The following is a 20,079-nucleotide window of genomic DNA, read 5'->3' on the forward strand; positions in this document are numbered from 1 at the left end:
GGTAAAAATGGGAGTTCATAACCCACTTGAATCTAATGTATGAAATATGATATGTCAAGAGCTTTGTAATGTTTTGAACAACCAATAAAAAAAAAAAAAGAAAAAAAAGGTGGAAAAAAAAATAAAATAAACGGCTCCTACTCCTGCTGTATCAATCTACACAAGTTGTTCATCACCCCCCGGCTATTTTGCTGCAGCCGGACTGCGGCAAAAAATTCTGCTCCATTTGTGTACAATGAATCAAAGAGCTTTCCACTGTCATGTATAACTGATTAGAACAACGAGAACAAAAAGATAGTAAATACCTCTAGCCTAGAGTGTGGGCATGTTGAACACTTAGGTTACCGGCTTCTCTGGATACATCTGAGAATCTGTTGGTGGTTCATATCCTAGGATTTGTTTATATGAAAGACCTTGGAGCTTCCTTGAAAAATCCTCAATCCAGGGCAAGGGATTGTCATGGCACAGAAGTATGCTTTAAGGATAATGAGCTGGGATAAAGGATAAGTAATGGCTATGGATATGGAACTGTTACAATCTGTTTACCACTCTGGCCCAGCCCCTGTGGAGTCATACCTAAGTCCTAGAAAGGGGTACAATAAAAATGTGAGTAAATATGAAAGACTATTTCACTATGATCTCTGTGGGACTCTGAAATGAAAGAGGTCAGAACAGTTCATGACAATAGCTTCTATAGTGACCTGAGGTGAGGGTCAGCAGTGGGAATGTGTTATACAAAGGTGTGACTACCTGGAGGTGTGGCTCATTGGGACCCCCCTTTATAAACCAGCTACCATGGCCAGAGAATGCAGCTTAGTAGCTATATTGATTCTGTTTTCCCAACAGGCAATCTGGGAAACACATTAAAGCTAAAAATATTATTCACTTATTCATGTATTCATTAACTCATTGAACAGATGTTTATGCAATGTGCAGCAGACACGGTGCACAGTAGAGAAGATATTAAAAGGAACATGACATAGTCATTGAAATGAGCACAGACATAGGAACACACAACCACAATGCAGTAGTGTCAGAGCTAGAAAAGAGGTGGGTGGGGTGTGAGAGCACAGAAGAGAGGGAACAGGGTGTGAAAGAAGATTTTTTTCCTAAAGGGCAACAACTAACTTGAGTTTCAAAAGATGCATATGAATATTCACCCAGCATATTAGGTAAGAAGAGGCATTCTCAGAAGAAGCAGCAATAGTAGAAAGCAAAATACAGTGCATTTAGGGACCCGAATGGGATGAATGTTGGGTTGAGCAGAGTGGACAATGAAATAGTTCACTATACCACACTTGTCAAGGATTTTGTAGCTCACTTGGACAGTTGGATATTATGGTGGGGAATGGAAAGCCTTTTAGAACTCTTAAGGACAGGATAGTAATAGAAAATTATTTTAGCTCACTCTAGCTATACTGTGGGTTATGGATTGGAGGTAGCTGAGAATGGAGGAAGTTCAGTTATTCAGAAGATGTAGGTAGGGGTCCCAACTGAGATTCTGTGAGGGTTTAGACTAAGGCAATGCGCAATGACAGAAGGGAAAAAGAGTAAAGGAGGAATGAGAAGATTTGGTGATTAGTTGGATGTGGACAGAGGAGAAGATATTTTTTTTGGCATAGTGCTCGGTTAGGATAGGTGAAGCTACTCTGTGGTCACAACAAACCCTGAACTCTCTCAGGCTTAACCTCAAGGCTTTTTTTTTTCTTTCTAATGCAGTCTCCTTCATTTGAAGCTATGTGCTTGGAATTCTTGCCCTCTAAGGATGCCACCATAGGAAGCCAGAGTATGTCAACCCCACCCGACATGAAGATTTTTGAGCAGAAAAGCCCTCTGCCCTCCCTCAATTTCCCTAAAAGCAGAACGTAAGCTTGCAAGGAGTCCCCTCCTGCCGTCTCTACCAGGAAGGGTAGAAGTTATCATATGGGACAACTCTCACTAGCTCAGAGTGGGTTTATCTTCATACGTCTACCTGCCCATGGTGTCTATCTCTGGAGACCTAGACCTGTTTTCCCTTGTTTGTCACTTCTCTTCATTGTTCTCTGTGGAAGACACTGTATAAGGCAGAGTTCTGGACCACTGTTCTGAGTTGCCTTTCGTTGAGGTTGCTCCTGTGTGAGGTGCACTGCGCACTTACAATAAAGTGGTTTGTCCTTCTCTTGTCAATCTCTCCTTTTGTTACAGGGCTCTGTCCTGACTATGAACTTATGAGGGTTAAGAGGAAATTGTTTCCTCTCTGACACCCTAAGGGGAGTGGGGAGTGTGAGAAGAGTAGCATTTCTTAACCACCATGTGGAAGAGACACTATCACTTCCATTTCCATTTTCTTGTCCATAACTAGAGGGACAATCCCAGTGTGATTGCAAGAGAGGTGAGAAAATGTTTAGAAACATACAAATATTTGATGTTGTTCTCATTAATAGTGTAGATTAACGACTCTGAAACATGCTGTCTGGGTTTAAATCTCAGTTCCTATTCTTACTAGCTCTGTAGCTATGGGCAATCTTCACTTAATAGAATTCTTTTGAAAATTAAATAAAATTAAATGTCCATAAAATACGGAGTACCTAGGATGGTAGGCACTTAATATTTTATGTTATTATTAGCCATCTTAAGATGATTCCAATATTTCATTCTGAATGCAACATGAAAAGGGAAAAAGGAGGGGAATGGAACAAGCTTAGGAAGGAGAAGTGAATGTGTAGCCAGGTTGAGTTTGCAACATCTGTGGGACCTCCAAAGAAGATCCTTCCTAGGCAGTCACAAGATAAAAATGGAGTTTGGGAGAGTGGTGGGGGCCAAGAGCTTAAACCCAGGAATCATCAACAAATAGGTGATGCTTTGATACTTGGCCATGGGCAAGGTCACCTTGGGTAGGTGAATAAGTTCAAGGAAAAAGAATTTTGAGGATGGAACCCTAGAGAATACCAACATTTAAAAAGTGAGAGGGGGGGAAAAGAGTCCACATAGATATACTTGTTACAGGGCTGGGGCCTTCCAGGAAACTGAGGCAGCACGAAGACACCTCCAGCCTTGAAACCCTTTTTCTTGTAAGTCAGAAAGATTTCAGACATGTCAATCAAAGTAACAGGCATGAGTTTATTGAAGAGATAGGAAAAAGGTAAGGGGACATTGTCAAGGGAAAGAGTAGATTCTCTTAGAGAGGAGGGGGACAGTGTGCCTTTCCTGCACTCTAGTTTTTTTTTTGTTGTTGTTTTATTTTGTATTTTGTAGATGGACACAATAGCTTTCTTTCTTTCTTTCTTTCTTTCTTTCTTTCTTTCTTTCTTTATTTATTTATTTATTTATTTTGTGGTGCTGAGGATTGAACCCAGGGCCTCACACACGCTTTACCACTGAGCCACAACCCCAGCCCCTGCACTCCAGTTTTATTGTGAATCCCAGAGAAGTTTCCAGAGAGTTCCACCCATGTTCACCTCTTGACTTTTGACTGACAGCAGAATGACATCAGGCTTTAAAATCCCCACTGCCAAGACAATTCTAGGTCACTTTGGCCTGTGTTGACTGATTTTAGTTGGATTCTTTGCCATAAATTCTTACATATTTTATACTAGGAGAAATTATCCTCATCTCCCTGTGTTTTAAGATCTGGTCTGTGAAAGGGTCACAAAAGTCTCCCACTTCAGTAACTTGGGTTCCTTTTATCAACATTATTTTGGACCTTCATTTCTCCTATAGATCACAGGTAGTTTGCTGAGGAATGTGACATAATCTGTCCACTTAAGCCAGGCAGGCTGCAGGTAACTTGCTTCTTGTAAAAAAGAATGTGGGGTCAGTACAGTGGGCCCATTTTATAGAATTATTCCCTTAACCTCATGTTCCCAACATTTGCATCTCTCTGTTCCTATCATAACCAAATTAGTAGGAGGAAACCAAAAGGAAATAGAAGGGGAGTTTGAGAGAGCATTAATCATTTAATAATTAGTAACAACTTACCAATATTTAATTTTTCCTTTAGTTCACCATAATAATACTATTTGATATTAACTTCTAATTGAATTTAGTTTATAGTTTTAAAATAAATCATTATTAAGCAAGGCACAGTGGCACACCTGTAATTCCCAGTGGCTTGGGAGACTGAGGCAGAAGTTTCACAAGTTCAAGGCCAGCCTCAGCAACTTATTGAGGCCTTAAGCAACTTAGCAAGACCCTGCCTCAAAATAAAATAAAATAAAAAAGGTCTGGGGATGTGGCTCAGTGGTAAAGTGTCCCTGGGTTCAATCCCCAGTACAAATAAAGAAGAAATACAAGATAGAGTTGAGGTTCAGTGGTAGAGCACTTGCCTAGCATGTGTGAGGCACTGGGTTCAATCCTCAGCATCACATGAAAAAATAAATGAATAAAATAAAGGCAGTTGGTCCATCCACAACTACAAAAAAAATTGAAAAAAAAAAAGAAGAAATACAAGTGTAACTGAAGTGGGAAAAAAATCAGGTTATAATTATCAGCATTTAAAATCAATTTTTTTTTTTTTTTTTTTGGTCAGCATTGAGTTAGGAAAGCAACTCTTCTCTTACCAAAGAAAGATCTTCTTGTTTCTATAAGGAATGCTAATGAGAAAGATACAAATCAGGCCTCAGGAGCAGCAAAAAATAAAGACACACACAAAGTAAAAGTGGTTCAAAAAATAAAGACACATACAAAGTAAAGTGTTAAGTATTAATCCAGTGGTTTCCTGCTCCATAGTAGCAATTGCATGAATCTATAATAGGTTCATTATAGATTTCGGAGAAGCAAAGTACTTGTACTGTTGACAGTGGGCCTCACACTTGCTGTCTACGACCACATGACTCCAGCCCAGCTCAATAAAGGGTATTTCTGAAAACCTACAACATAGTGATAGTAGCTTACCCTCTGACTGGAAAAGGGCACATCTGCAGGGAGTTGCTTTGCAGCTTTGATCATGAGCTATTTGGTGTCATTTCAAGTTATTTTTAAGTTTCTAAAATTTCAACCATCTAAACTTTAGTATACTGCCCTCAAGTGGTGGGAGGGTCTATAAAAGTAAGAGTGCATTGTATTTTTTCTGCATTTTATTCTACTCAAATTGAGGAAGTTCCCAGGTCTGTGAAAGTGGAAATGACTGGAATTTGTTATAAAGTAGGTGTGAGGAGATGGTTGGTTTGAACCTCACAAGAGGTGACTTTTTTTAAAAAAATAAAAAGCAAATAAAGGTGTGAAAAGGACAATCGGAAAGCTGAAGAATATTGTCACTTCTCCCAGACCTCATAATCTCTGTGGGGAAAGGGCAAAATAAGCTGCCTTCTTCAGAGAGGGCAGAAAGTGGGGGTTTTCACCATTCCGAGCTACTAAATAGTGGACCACATACAGAAGATGTTTAGTAAAGAATCTGTAGAATAGAATCTCTTGCCAGAGAGAAAGTTTGACCTTTACCCTGGCTTTTGGGAAATAAACTGGGCCCTGGGGTTGTTGAGCCTGATAGGAAGATCTTTGTTTGCTGGGTACCTTCAGTCACACACAATAGCCTAGCAGTGTAATTCAGGGTGGGGAGCTGACCACACCTGCACAATCTTTGGGAGGGGGCTGGCCACTGCAGAAAGATGAATAGTGTGACTTAAGGTGAGGGCTTTGGTCATATGATATCAGTCAACCTAGAAACTCATTAACCATATGAGGAATCAACTAATCAGGACTTTGTGATGAAATCTTACTAAAAACTTTGGTAACCTTCAGGTGAGTTCCCCTGGTTGCATGAGCACTGCTTTAGGACAATTCTGGGACAGCCAGTTGTCCTGACTCCACCAAAGGAGTTTGAGGGAAACTCCGCGCTCAAGGATCTTTGCCCTAGGAGCCTCCTCCCTTGGCTGATTCTCATTTGTGTCCTTTTTTGCAATTAACTATAATCCTAAATAAAACAGCTTTCAGTGATTTCTGTGAGTCTTTCTGATGAATCATCAAACCTGAGGGTTCTAGTCAGGGTTTGAGAACCCTGAACTTGGTGGCAGAAGTAATGACAGTCTTGAGAAGCATGGCCTCCAGCTTTGTAGCTGGCCTTTGTAGTTTTCCTCAAAGTAGGAAAAAGTCTGCGGATCTGACTTTCTTTGCCTTCTGACAGAAAAAAAGTTTATATTTTAAGGACTCTGTATGCTTTCTAAATGAAACATCCATTAGGCTCCTTTATCCAGTATTTTTCTAAAATAAGTTCATAAAATCATTTAGTAGATAACCTATTGAGTTTAATTGAGGTGTTTAAAGCAGTTAAAAAAGAATTCGTTTGAATTATTTTTGTGTACATTCTACCAATTTTTTTTAATTAAAGAGAAAATAGCATGTTGTATTAATACTTAGTAATTGTATGATGTTTGGCAAATCACAATTTCTTTGCGTTCAAGATAGGAATTTGAGACCAGGGAGAGATGCTGAGTCTCAAAGGAAGGGCCTTTGACCCTTGCCCTTGTAACATGAGGGCAGTATGCAAGCACAGAGAGCACTGACACAACATTGTGAAACTCTGCCATGGCTTCACCTCTAGACCCAACTCCAGCACCATCCCACACCATCAGGCTGCTGTGTCTCCCTCTGGAGATGGTCTTTATTCTCCCTTGATTATGTCTTTACCTGCTTAAATAAGATGTGTTTATACTTTTGACACATGCTAAATTCTTTCCCATGGCATATGCCAAGAATCCCACTGGTCTTGAAACAAAAACCCCTTCTCAGAACCTTCTTTGGAGAAATCTCTTCTCCTGTGACAATGACTTCTAAAACTAAAGATAAATACATTTTCCACAGGTACTAGTTGAGGATTAAGGATTAGTGAAAATGAAGGCTGAAATGAGATACTATTAATTTTTATTATCTTTTAAAAATTCTTTTTATCTTTGTAGTGTTATCAGAGTTCCGGATGTTTAACATTTGATCAGATCAAAAATAAGTGGAAGAAATTGTCATTTGCTCATTTGAGTCATACTTCCCTGTGATAGTGTTCTCTTGGTTTAAAATGTGGATCTAAATAAAACCTTGCCTAAGGGGAGGGAGGAAGAAAGGGGGAAGGTTTGGAATGGGGAAGGAGATTGAACAACTTAATGTGCATGTACAAATCCAACTATTTTGTATAATTATAATATACCTGTAGGTATAAACGTGGCTGTACAACCAATGGGATCCTGCAATCAGTACATGTGAAAAAATAAGAATTCATACCCCATTGAACCAAATGTATGCTATGTCAAGGTCATTGTAATGTTTTGAGCAACTAATAAAAAAAATTTAAAAAAATATACCAATAAAAAATTTAAAAAGAAACCTTGCCTAGATTCTGAACTATAACCAGGTTGGACACAGTATTTCACATAAGCTTAGCTACACTAGGGCTCAGGGGGAGCCATATCCACTTCAGTGAAGAGAAGAATCCACCAAATAATCCCCTCAGGAAGTTGAGCTGCAGTATTTGATATTGAAGGATTATTCCACCAAATAAGCCTGGTCAGCCAGGACACAGACCCTCTAGTTTCTGTTGAAGCTGACAATGATGCCATCTCCTCATCACTCAATTTGAACTCAATGACCTGAAAGTTCTCAAAAAAGCATGCCATGCCACAGACTTGGGAATCACCACCATATGCCTCTGGATCTAGAACAAGATCAGAATCTGGGCCAGGGAATTTGTGTGTGTGTGTGTGTGTGTGTGTGTGTGTGTGTGTGTGTGTGTGCTTTGTAACAATCTCTTTAACCGGGATTCTCCAGAAGTGAAGAGTATTTTGGCTTGGGCCAAGGTCTATCTGGAGAGCCCAGGGGGTCCTAGACTGATACAGCAATGCCCTGGGAGTGGCAGTACTGGATCAGTTTCTCCTGGGTGAGGTATGGGTGACACACGACCTGATTAGTCACTGGTTCAGGTCTGAGTCCAGGCTTGCTCAAGATGAAAGTGATTGAAGTAGAAGACACCAAGGGCTATAACCAATCCCTCATTTACCAGCTCCTCCACAACCTTCCAGGCATCCAAGAATGTTAATATACTGATGAGGCTATTGCCTTATCATCTTTGGGGAACAACTCCTTCTCAGGCTGAAATCCTGTGGCCAGTGAATAAGACAGATGTTCAGACAGCCCAGTTCTTCTGACAGGCTTCCTTCCCGAGGTTTCTCTCAAAGAAGGTATACCACAACTTTCTAAGAATGAAGAGGTATTTCTATGGTATAATCTTCTCTTGGATCTTGAATGGCTTCTCCCACCTCATTCTCATTCTAATAGATGCATATACAATCTATCTGGAGATATCCTGCATCAGTGTCTACCTTCACACCTTCTTTGATTTTGACTGGAATAGACTTCAGGTGCCCAGACCCAAAATGGGCATCTTGGCTTTAGTGCTGAGCTCCACAAAGGTGGCCATGGTGGTACAGAAATAGTTCTGAGAAAGCAGATAGATGTCTAGTGTCATATTATTTTTTAAATTTTTTTTAAGCCAAATATCTGGCATATAGTAGATGTTCCAAAATTTTAATTAAGAAAATGACAATATTCTAAGATTTTTATATAAGATTCATGCTTTATAAATTTTACTGACTACAGAGTGATGAGTAGCTAACATTTTTACCTTAATTTTCCTTTAAGAAGCTAATTTTGCCAGGTGCAGTGGTACATGTCTATAATACCAGAAGCTCGGGAGGTAGAGGCAGGAGGATCACAAGTTCAAAGGCAGCCTCAGCAACTTAGTGAGGCCCTAAGCAACTTAGTGAGACCCTGTGTCAAAATTAAAAAATAAAAAAAAAGGTCTGGGGTTATGTTTCAGTGGTTAAGCACCTCTGGGTTTAATCCCTGGTATGAAAGAAAGAAAGGAAGGAAGGAAGGAAAAAAAGAAGAGGTTAATTTCATCTCTGTATCAATTTATGAGCTGAAGGTATAATAATCTTAGGCAAATTACCACAATCAACTACATTGTAGTTACCAATTCTGTACAAATTATTGTTCTTAAATGAATATAGTTTTTTTAAATTTATAGAATCAAACTACCTTATCATTTTATTATTGTATTTTTATACATTAAGTATGTAAAATGAACTGATACCATTGTTTTTTTATGCATTTTGACTAGCAACTTGTGGCCACAAATTTGTGTGTGTGTGTGTGTGTGTGTGTGTGTGTGTGAGAGAGAGAGAGAGAGAGAGAGAGAGGGGGGAATTGAACCTGAAACAAAGACTTAAACTTTTCACTTTTGCCTACAAATGTCTTGATAGGTAACTAAAAGCAGGATTAAAGATTTGGCATCTCTGCCTCCATTTTATATCTGTTTCCTATAGTCTGAGTCACTTTAAATTCCAGAATAACAAGTCTGATGGATAAATATCTTGTGACAAGAGTCAAAACTATGTCCAAGGCAACAGCAACTTTCTCTCATAGTGACAAGAGCCTGATAGCCAAATCCTGAGATAAAGATGGAGACCACTACTGACCAAGATCATCTGACCAATATCATCTGCAGCAGCAGCTGTGAAGAAAAGCCTCTAGCTGTGCAAACACCCAATCCTTGACCTTATTCCCCTTTCTACAAGATCTCAAAGTCATTGTCAGCCCCTGGATAGAGATAAGGACACAGGTTCCCTTGTCTCCCAGGATAACTACACTGATTAAAGTTTCTTTCATGCTTTTCACAATTACTTTTTCTATTTGTTTTTTGGGGCAAGTGGCCCAGTCTCATCTGTTGAATTCCCAGAATCAGGTCTACCACTCTGCAACAAACCCAGGGCCTCAACATTCCCAGCCCTAGTCAAATTTTGATAATTACAGATCCACAAACACACTTTTTTTTTGGGGGGGGGGCAAATTTCTTGCATGGCCACTAGCACTGACTTATCTTTTAGTAATTAATGCTATTTTTAAAAACTTTTCTTTTTTTTTTTTATTTTGATATATCAGACAAGGTATATTCTTAAAATGCTTACCAAGATAACTCTTGAGTAAAAATGTAACCAATATTTTATAGAAATGTCCTGTTATTGTTGGTCAAATACAAGGTGTTTTCAAGTCAGTCTGTTTTGTATTATGATTCTGCCGTGTGTGTGTGTGTGTGTGTGTGTGTGTGTGTGTGTGTGTCCCCACACCTGCTATACAATTTATATAATACTAATTAGAACAGGTGCTTTCTTGGCCTTGTGAATAAGATATATTCTTTTTTCACTTCCTCAGTCATGAAAAAAATATCCTATCAGCTATTCAAAAATAGGCTATGGACCTCCATTCGAACCTGCAAGCTGTATACTTACTCTTCTTTTTGAAATTCTGCCTTTCCGGGAAAATACAAGAGGAAGAAGTGACAATAGAGAGGAGCAACGTTAACTGTCCCTCAGTTCTTTGCCCTTGCTCTTCTTTTCCTGACCTCTCTTCTTTCCACTCCGTCAGCATAATCGGCTTTAGGCCCATAAGTATTTGGTGAGTCACTTTGGCCTTTAGTGACAAAAGTATGGGGGCAAACGTCTCAAGACGAGCTCTGGAAACTGTTTCTATGGACACAGGACGCGTTGTTTTCGGATCAGCGCGGCGGGGAGTTCCGAGCCACCCGAGAAAGGAGACCCGCGGTTTGTTTGGAAAAGCTGGAGATTAACATTCGTAGGGAGGTAGGAGAGGCTCTTTCCACCCCTCCCGGCAGGAGGCTCTGGGGGAGAGCGCGGGTGGGGAGGCGCGGTGTCCGCCTGGGCAGGGGTGAGAACGGAGGGAGGCCGGCAGGTAGAAAACCCCTTCGCCTGTTCTTCGCATTACCGAGCTGCCTCAATTTTGTCCCAGATTTTGGCTTCCCATTAAATCATTGCAGCATAAAGTGTTTCGACTTGTGCTCCCTACTTTCTGAACCGGGTGGAAGGGGCAGGGGGACTGGGGGCGGGGCCAGACGTGGGAGATGCCCTCAAGGGCGCAAAATGGATGCATTCCCAACTTGCCCAAGACAGAAAATACTTGGAATGGTTGGCAGGCGTTCATCACTCTTGTGGTTGGTAATTATGGTGTGATCTCGAGTTGGCCAATTAATTCATCGAATCCTTATCTGATTGGTTGCTCACAATATTACCAAAGCATGTATACCATACTTTTAAAATTCTTTGATTTTTTTTTTTTTTCCTCCTTTGGAAACTTCTCTTTTAACCTCAAATTGGTGACAATTGTAGTAAAGGTTAAAAATGAAGAGTAAGCTTTCTCTCAATTTCTCTTATAACAAAAAGGGGCCAAGAAAATGTATGTTATGTCTTGAGCTGTCATCATATGTGAACGAATTTAAAACAAATAAAATTTTAATACATGTTAAAAAAGAGAGAGAGAGAGAGAAAATGTATGTTATGTCTCTGAGCATATGGACCAGGTTTACAGTTACATCTTTTTACAAAAATTTTTTAACTAGTTCTCCCTATTCAATGGCTACCTTAGTTTGCAGGTCATAAAGGCTGGGAGGTAAACAACAGAAATTTGTATATTCACAAAACTGGAGGCTGAAAACCCATCAAGGTGTGGGCAGAGCTACTTCTTCCCAGATCTCCTGGCTTGCAGGTGGCTGCCTTCTCTCTGTCCTCACAAGGTCTTTGTGTGTTGTCTCCCACCCTAATCTCTTCTTACATGGCACCAGTCATAAGGACCAGGGCCCACCCTAACAATGTTATTTTAGCTTGACCTCTTTCAAGGTGGACTTTCCAAATACAATCACATTCTGAGGAACTGGAGGTTAGAACTTCATCATATGAGCTGGATGGGAGGTATAATTCAGCCTATAACATGAACCATTTATCAACATTTTAGATTTAAAAGAAAAGAAGATTCCTCTGTGTCTGCATTTCGAATACGAAGTGCAGGAATTCACCACTTTTTTTCATTATGGAGTAAAAATTAACCATTTAGGAAATAAAATGAGGACTTACTGTGGTCTCAGGGTAGTGTTTAGAGTCTGTGTTAGATAAAAACACAAGACAGGGGCCTTGTCCTCAAGAAATAAATGTTTAAATTGATAAAGCCATAAAATGGAAGTAAATTTTAATGTCTCCATTTTCTAGATAATTGCTCACTTCTGCTCTTCAGTTTGTGAGTTTAGAGATTTTTTTTGGATTCCCTGAATTATTAAGAGGAGACATTGAGAACTTGCTGAAGAAGCCTTCTTAAGGGAGCTTATTATATTGACAACCCTGGGTTTTGTTTCTTTGTCTTTTCAGTCCCCAAGGTGCACACTGTTAAAATAAAATAGTGTCCCTAAAAATAGGTTTTTAAAAGCTGTAATATTTTAGTAATGACTCATCTTCTGTTGTGCTAATATGTTGATGCTGAAATAAGTCCAATGTGGACAGATCTTTGATTTACTACAAGAGTGATTTTGGAAATTTATTGGGTCCTAATTAGCAAGTTTTCTATTTCACTATATTTTTTCCCTCAAGAAATGGTCATTGCTGATCCAGTAATTAAGAACATAAATCTGAGTTTCCTTTCAAAACAGTTTTACTGAGTTTAGATTTGGCAAGAACCACATTGTGTAATAATTCACTGTTTCATATTTCATCCTCTATCTAGTAAGTCATGAAAGAACATTGTTCATTACAGATAAATCGGAATGTTTATCCCTAAAATGTTATATTCAGGGACATCTCCAAATTAAAATGTCATTTTTCAGATTCAGATAGTTCTAAAATGCTCTGCCTGGCGCTGAGGTTCAGAGGTGGGTAACCCAATTCTTGCTTTAAATGAGCTTCAAGACAGTGGAGAAGAGATGTGTCAAAGAGTGAATCTCTTTAACATGAAACAGTGTGTGCTACGTGTGTCAATGGGGGACAGAGTGCAACAGGAGCTCACAAGAAACAGACTGTCACAAGGCAAGGAATGAGTAGACGCCAAGTAGAGTTCTTAAGGGGACACCTTTACACCAGGATTTGATAGAGTAGGCTTGCGACTGGAAGTCCGGAAGAGAGAACATTCTGAGTGGAAGAAAAAGCATGAGTACAGCACATGGTGGGAAAAGGGGTAGGGAATATCCAGGGAAGGAGGGTAGAATACGGCGGAAGATAAAACACTGTGATGGGAGATCATTGGAAAGGGGAATTGAGCCAGATCTTGGGCTGTCTTTTCTTGAATGGCCTCGTATGTCTTCTGAAGATTTGGGGGATCACTCTGCAACTAATAAGGAGCAAGCCAAGATTTGCACACTAGAGCTGGATCCGATCCTATTTAAGACAGCTCCAATAGCATTTTGAAGGATCAACATTTGAAGGATGCAGAGGAACTTTAGGGGTAAGCAAATTAGAAGGTGCAGTAATCCAGGGGAAGAAAACCAGAAAGCTGAAGATTGGACGGGGAACAATGACAATGGAAATCAAAGCCAGGATCGGAAAGGTCTGGTCCTCTTTGTGTCCATGCAGACTCACTCTTCATGTGACAGACTGTGCCCATGTCTATCCCTGAGATTCTATGAGGTAGGCTTCTATGACCACTTAAGAACCTTGTATTCTAGATGGAAGCATTGCACCCTAATTGTAAGAACATAAAAGAATGCTTCAGTGAGAATTCTTTGAGATAATCTCTCCCACCTCAGTTACTATATCAGTTGAAAGGGGATAATTAGATCTACTGAATACAAAACTAATTTTTTTCGGAGATGGAGGTATGGAGACATAGTAATGATTGGGCAATTTTCCTAAATAGTTCCTATTGATTCAGTTCTACCCTTGGGTTTTATAGGACCATGAGTTTTGGTTTGGGCTCACTGAATTCTAAATAAGAATTTAACAAAAAATTCAAAATGAAACCAGGAGGAAGTTAGGGAAGGAAACAAGCTAATTAGATGACATTATTACAGAAGATCTTAAATTGTTGGATTATAATACAAGATACCAAAGTGCTTAAAATTCTTAATGTTTCCTAAGTTCCAAAATGATTTTGTAGAGGTATAGTTGAGGAAATATACTGAGAAGGAAACAAATAGCCAATCAGACATATGGAGACCATTGTTGACTGCTTGGTGGTGGATATGGCAGAAAAACATAAAATGGTCTACAACTGGAGAACATGCATTTTGCAGCATTTATAGGAAGGAAATCCCATTTTATGTCTAACTGGTAAGTGTATCTTCACTTGGATTATTTATTCTATCAAACACTTAACATGTTGTCATTTATATTTGCACAATTGAACCTCATAACAATCCCGTGAATAACTTTTATTATTTCTATTTTTATAGATAGACAACACAGCAAGTTAAACACAACTCATTACATTCACACAGCTCTTATGTGGTAGAGTTAAGAATCAGTGCAGGCAGTCTAATCTAGAGACCATGTCCTTAAGCAGGATACTAGGCTACCTTTCTAAGTTTGAAAGTTGGGAAGAATCAATGTTTGCTATATTGCTTTTAAATATGAGATCTATTTCTTTTCTTTTTTTTTAAAGAGAGAGTGAGAGAGGGGAGAGAGAGAGAATTTTTTAATATTTATTTTTTAGTTATCAGCGGACACAACATCTTTGTTTGTACGTGGTGCTGAGAATCGAACCCAGGCCGCACACATGCCAGGCGAGCGCGCTACCACTTGAGCCACATCCCCAGCCATGAGATCTATTTCTTTAATTCTTATTTCCCTTCAACCAATTTTCTCCTTCTCCTCCTTCTCCTCCTCCCCCTCCTTCTCCTCTTCATCCACCTGTCTCTTCTTTAAGCTATGGCTTTATCCAGAAGAACCTTGATAGGCTTGTCAAAGATTTGTACATACTCATGAAGTAAACTAAAAGCAAAAGCTTGAATGAAGGTTGAAAGCAGCAACAGCATTTATACTTGTGCATTTCTTCTGTGACTGATGGTTAACTCATTCTTTTAAGTTGTTAGGTACACTTAAATATGAAGATAAATTAGGTTCCTACCTTCAATAAATACATAGTAAGGAGGAGACAAGTATATGAAATATTTAGTTAGAGCAAGTAAGTGTTAGTCTAGCAGTGCACATAAGATTTCATATAAACGAAGACATTTGGCTTCAAAATCATAGGATTGGGGAACACTTCCTAGCAGAGGTTTCACTTGTGTTGGGTCTTGAAGGAGGAGGAAAATTTAGGAAGACAAGGAACAGAAGAATGGCATTGTAGACAGAATATCAAAAGTAAAGGAATGCCGGGCGTGGTGGTGCATGCCTGATAATCCCAGTGGCTTGGGAGGTTGAGGGAGGAGGATTGTGAGTTCAAAGCCAGCCTCAGCAAAAGCAAGGTGCTAAGCAACCTAGTGAGACCTTATCTCTTAATAAAATACAAAATAGGGCTGAGCTGGGGATGTGGCTTAGTGATGGAGTACCCCTGAGTCAATCCCTGGTACCAAAAAAAAAAAAAAAAAGTAAAGGAACAATAAAGAGAGGTACAACATTTGAGGAACCACAGGTTGTTCATTTCATTGTGATAGAGTTATCAAGTATATTTCAACAACAAGCAGGTTAGGTTAAAGACTTAGCCAGAGACCAGACCATAAACCTCATATGATAAATTAAGGACCTTGACATTTGTTTGTTTGTTGGCGGGAGTGGGGGGTGGGGGGGGTGGTTGCTTTGCAATATAGGAAGTTGAACCCAGGAGTACTCTATCATGGAAATATAGCCCCAGCCCTTTATATATTTTTTTGTTTTGAGTAAACAATCCAGGCTGTCCTTGAATTTATGATCCTCCTGTCTCAGTCTCCCAAGTAGCTGGGAATACAGGTGTGTGCCATTGCACTTGGCCTAAAATTTGTTTTGAAAGCAGTTGGAGGAATTGGAGCTCCAAGCAAAAAGGCATAAGATTATATATTTTTTTTTGAAAAAGTAATACAGATGTGAAGAATAGAATGGAGAATAGAATGAATCCAATGTAAAGACAAATTTTTTAAAAAAATATATGAATGTTATCTTTTTATTTTAATTTAATTATATGTAACAACAGAGTGCATTAGAATTCATTAAAAATATGGAACGCTTCATGAATTTGCGAGTCATCCTTGCGCAGGGGCCATGCTAATCTTCTCTGTATCGTTCCAATTTTAGTACATGTGAATTTTAGTACATGTGCTGCCGAAGCGAGCACTTAAAGACAAATTTTTAAGCTGTGAAATAATCCAGGAAAGAAGTTATGAATCCTAAATGGAGGCAGTAGCAATGTAAATGGGTAAGAACAGAAGAGCTAAAAAGATATTTAAGATGTAGCATATACACATTTAGGTGGGGGTGGGAGTAAAAGAGTTTTCCAGTAAAGTGGGGACCAAATTCTGTTTTTTGAGAAGAGCTGCATCACAATAGCATTAAAAACAGATCACCAGTCTTCACTTCAATCAATTCTAACTGAGAAAGTCTGGGGTGGCAACTGGGAATCAGTATTCCTTGGAGGTTTCTTGGTTTATTCTGCAGTGTAACCAAGGTTGAGAATCATTATGACACCTAAGAGTATGAGCTAGAAACCTAAGAGATGCTAATGTGATAATGAAGATTGGAAGAGATTTTTGGTTGGGGGATAAAAACAACAGGGGAAGTTTACTCTGAAATCTGCAATTGCAGTTCCTATGGGAGATATAAGTTAGCTGGCAGTGTTGGTTTGGAATTCAGAAGGGAGATTTTGTTTGAATACAGGTAGCAGTAGATGAAGCCATGGGTCTTGAGAGGTTATCTTCCAAGAATATATTGAAAGATGAGAAAGATGGTCAAGCCCTTATGAGCACCAGTATTTAGGGGGTGAACTGAGGAAGAAGGACCAAGTTGAAGAGACAAGAAAACTTCAGAGAAGGCAGGAAGATGTGACTGTTGTCAGAGAAACCAATATTAGCCAAAGTTACACCAATTCAAAGAAAGAGCAGAAAAGTATTCATTAACTTGCTAACACGGACTTTGGTTTCTCATTAAGGTTTGGTTTTGGAATGCAAATGAGGTTTTTCAAAGTCTAGCAAAATCAATCTCTTATAGTTTGTATATATTTATATTAATCATTTACAAGGACTGGGGGTCCACTGCATCACCAATCAAGAGGCTTTGGTGAATAACCAAAAGTGTCCAACATAGAAAATAAGTCTTTATTAGTCAAAAGTATAAGAGGTTTGACCTCATTGGAATTATGAAAAAGCTCAGTACTTGGAAGATATATGAAAATACTCAGCATGGATATTATGAGAAGTTGAATAACAAAGTACCTTTTTTTCTAAAAAACTATTTTAGGCCATAGCACGTAATGGAACTTATTGCTATTTGAAATATCATTTAAAATAAATTCATATATTGAAGAGATTATGTTCAGTAACACCTCTTTACTGATATAAAATAATAGATAGATCCCTTTTTAGAAGACATACCCTCTAGAGTTCATTCCTAAATCTCTGTACTGTTTCTCACCTTGGTTCTTTACCTGGTAGCTTTAGCATTACACAAAATCAGGTGGGTCAGATTCTGATTAAATGTGGCAGGTGGGGGTTCTGTGTGTACCAGTACTCCAGCAGGATCAAGTAAAAAACAATTTTTTGGGGGGGAAAAATCCCCAAATCTGTTCTTCTTGATGGTGAGGGTGAAGCCTTTCCAGATCACTTCCTGAAGGTTTCCACCTTCCAGAAGGTGGAAACAGCTCTCGGCTTCACCTGCACGCTGTAGAGCTGTTTTTTAAAACACACTCATGAATGATGTTTGACAAGTCTTTTAAAAATATGTTTTTGGTTTTGTACAGTTCAATGAAGTGGTGTTAAATTTTTAAAAAATGTAATTCATCCTAAGAAAATATATAAACCATTGGAATGAAAACTGCATATCATGCTATGCTGTTAAATGTCTTATTATTACAGAGAATAATAGCTTTAGAAATATATTGTAAACATTTTATTTCCAATCATGATTGCAACTGAATTTTGTGATTCAAACTGGATTTTGTTTTAAAATTTAAAATCAATAAAAATATTAAAAATTGAAAAAAAAGTACTCATTAATTTATAATAGGCCTTTTGTACCCTTGGTTTAATGAGAAAAGCAAGAAAGTTAATTTCTGGTGTTTCTTCACCTCCATCTTCTCTCAGGCCATTTATCAGGCATGATTGGCACATTGCCAAAGATCCATGAAACTGTGCAAAATGGAAGAAAAAGTGTTGGTTCCAAAGTGTAAGACTTCAAAGTGAATCATATTCTGTTAGTTTCACTAACAAATTTAGTATTCATAAAATTTTTATTGACACTCAAAAATAATTGGTTAGTTTTCCTCAATTTAAAAATTTTGTGATATGTGTAGTGATTTTCCAGAATTCATAAGATAGCCAAATAATTCACTCATAGCAAAATAATTTTTAAACAAAACCATAAACATTGTTCCTTATCATAGGATCCCACATATATAAAACTGGATGACATGGAACATTTTAAAATGTGTGATGTGAGGTTGAAGATGGGAGGACTCTAAAAGTAAGAGGCACAGGACATCTTACTCTAAAATGACCTGCTTTCTGTTCCTTACCACAAGTAAGCAGTGTGCCGCAGTTGTCCCTCATATAATTTATACCTTGCCTAAACTGGGAAGCCCATTCGCTTCAATATGCTGGTCTTTCTGGTTATTTACCTTTCTGTCTCTTATTGAGAGATAGAAATCTTTGATTCCCATGAAAGCAATTGTACTGAGGAATAGAGACGTCTTACCCCCTTGAATTCACAGAAACTAAAATACCTTAGGGCACAAAAGGATTGGTTCCTGGGCCTCAAAAAGAAAAAATTATGTAGTGTTTAAGTAATCTATTATTCTCCTCTAAAATCTGCCCCTGCTTTCCTGTAGGAGACTCAGAGTCCAAGGAACTCACACGTGCCTAACACCTTTATTCTGCATCTCCCCTTGCCCAGATACATCTCTGGTTATGTAGGTCATAACAAGGCAAGCTATCTACCCACGGAATAGAATTTCCTTTGCATAAATTCTTTGTCATATTCGTGCTATGGTTTGGATATAGTTTAAGGATGTCCTCCAAAGGCTCACATGTTGGGAGTTTGTTCCTGAGCCTACTATGTGTGAGGTGATAGAGCCTTTAGGACATGGAGCCTAGTGGGAAGGAACTAGATCACAGGAGGTCCTGCCCTCAGAGGGAGTTAGTACAGTTCTCCAGGGACTCTGGTTATTTCTCATGAGAGGTTGTTATAAAAGAGCAAAACTGGCCCTCCCTACTTTCTGGCTTTGTGTCTTGCCGTGCTACGATGACTCTCTTTACACTTCCACTATTGTAATATCATCTGCCACGAGGCCTCACTTCAGGCCAAAAAAATGGGGCTGCTTGATCCTGAACTTTGAGTCTCCAAATTTGTAAGCTACACACACCTCTTTTCTTTATGAAGTACTTAGCCTCTGATATTTTGTTATAGCAATAAAAAAAAAACCCTAATACACATAAAACTACATCATGAGATGAAGATGAATTAAGTGGATATAGCAAAGTGGCAGAGAGCATGCTGGGACAGGAAGGGGAAAGGTACTATCAGAAGCTTTAAGAATTTATACATGGTGCAATGTGTAGTAAAGGAAAAGTGTTGAAAGAACTGAAAGAAATCATGTACAAAATAATGTGAGCTTGAATCTTTGTCTTTTATGCATAATTGTCTCCATGTGATGTTGACTGAATCACATACAATATGGGAGAAATAGGGTTTTGTTTTGTTTTTTAGCTGGGAAGAAGCTAAGTGTGTACACTAAAAACATTAATGAGTTCAATTCTATAATTCATATTAACTTAATGGACTTTGTTTAAATCCCTGCCATAAGTTCAGGGGGAAATAGCTTTTTATATGTAAACTAGCATTAGAATTAGAAAGAATTGCTAATTGTATGTCTAGTTTAAAAGTCTAGAAAAATATGCTTCAATTAATGCAGTTATCTAAATTATGTCCTTACTTTCATCAAGGATTAAGTAAGTTATTCTTAGTACAATGATTCCTAGGAATAATTCTGTATCTCCTATCAATGAATAATTGGTCTAGCAGTACTAGCAGTTTGGTCCCTTAGCTTAGGCGATAGCCATTCTCTCAGTAACCAGCAAACAAAGGTCAGGTGAAATATGTTTGGCAATGACTTGGCCAACTTTGTCTGCAGACCATTGGAAGCATCAGAAAGAAGTATTTTCTCCCA

The 20,079-nt window shown here is 38.6% G+C and overlaps 1 non-coding gene and 1 pseudogene across 1 annotated transcript; both read right to left on the minus strand.

Annotated features, from left to right (window-relative positions):
- Window positions 1-7,488: 7,488 nt before the first annotated feature.
- LOC143404743 (aldose reductase-related protein 2-like) lies at window positions 7,489-8,377 on the minus strand (annotated as a pseudogene).
- A 7,538-nt stretch (window positions 8,378-15,915) lies between these two features.
- On the minus strand, window positions 15,916-16,019 carry LOC143405402 (U6 spliceosomal RNA). Its single transcript, XR_013092099.1, has one exon. It is a non-coding gene; the product is annotated as a U6 spliceosomal RNA (small nuclear RNA).
- Between the last annotated feature and the right edge of the window lie 4,060 nt (window positions 16,020-20,079).

Source organism: Callospermophilus lateralis, chromosome 7 (genome assembly GCF_048772815.1).
Source record: "Callospermophilus lateralis isolate mCalLat2 chromosome 7, mCalLat2.hap1, whole genome shotgun sequence".
In the NCBI taxonomy this organism is placed as follows: domain Eukaryota; kingdom Metazoa; phylum Chordata; class Mammalia; order Rodentia; family Sciuridae; genus Callospermophilus; species Callospermophilus lateralis.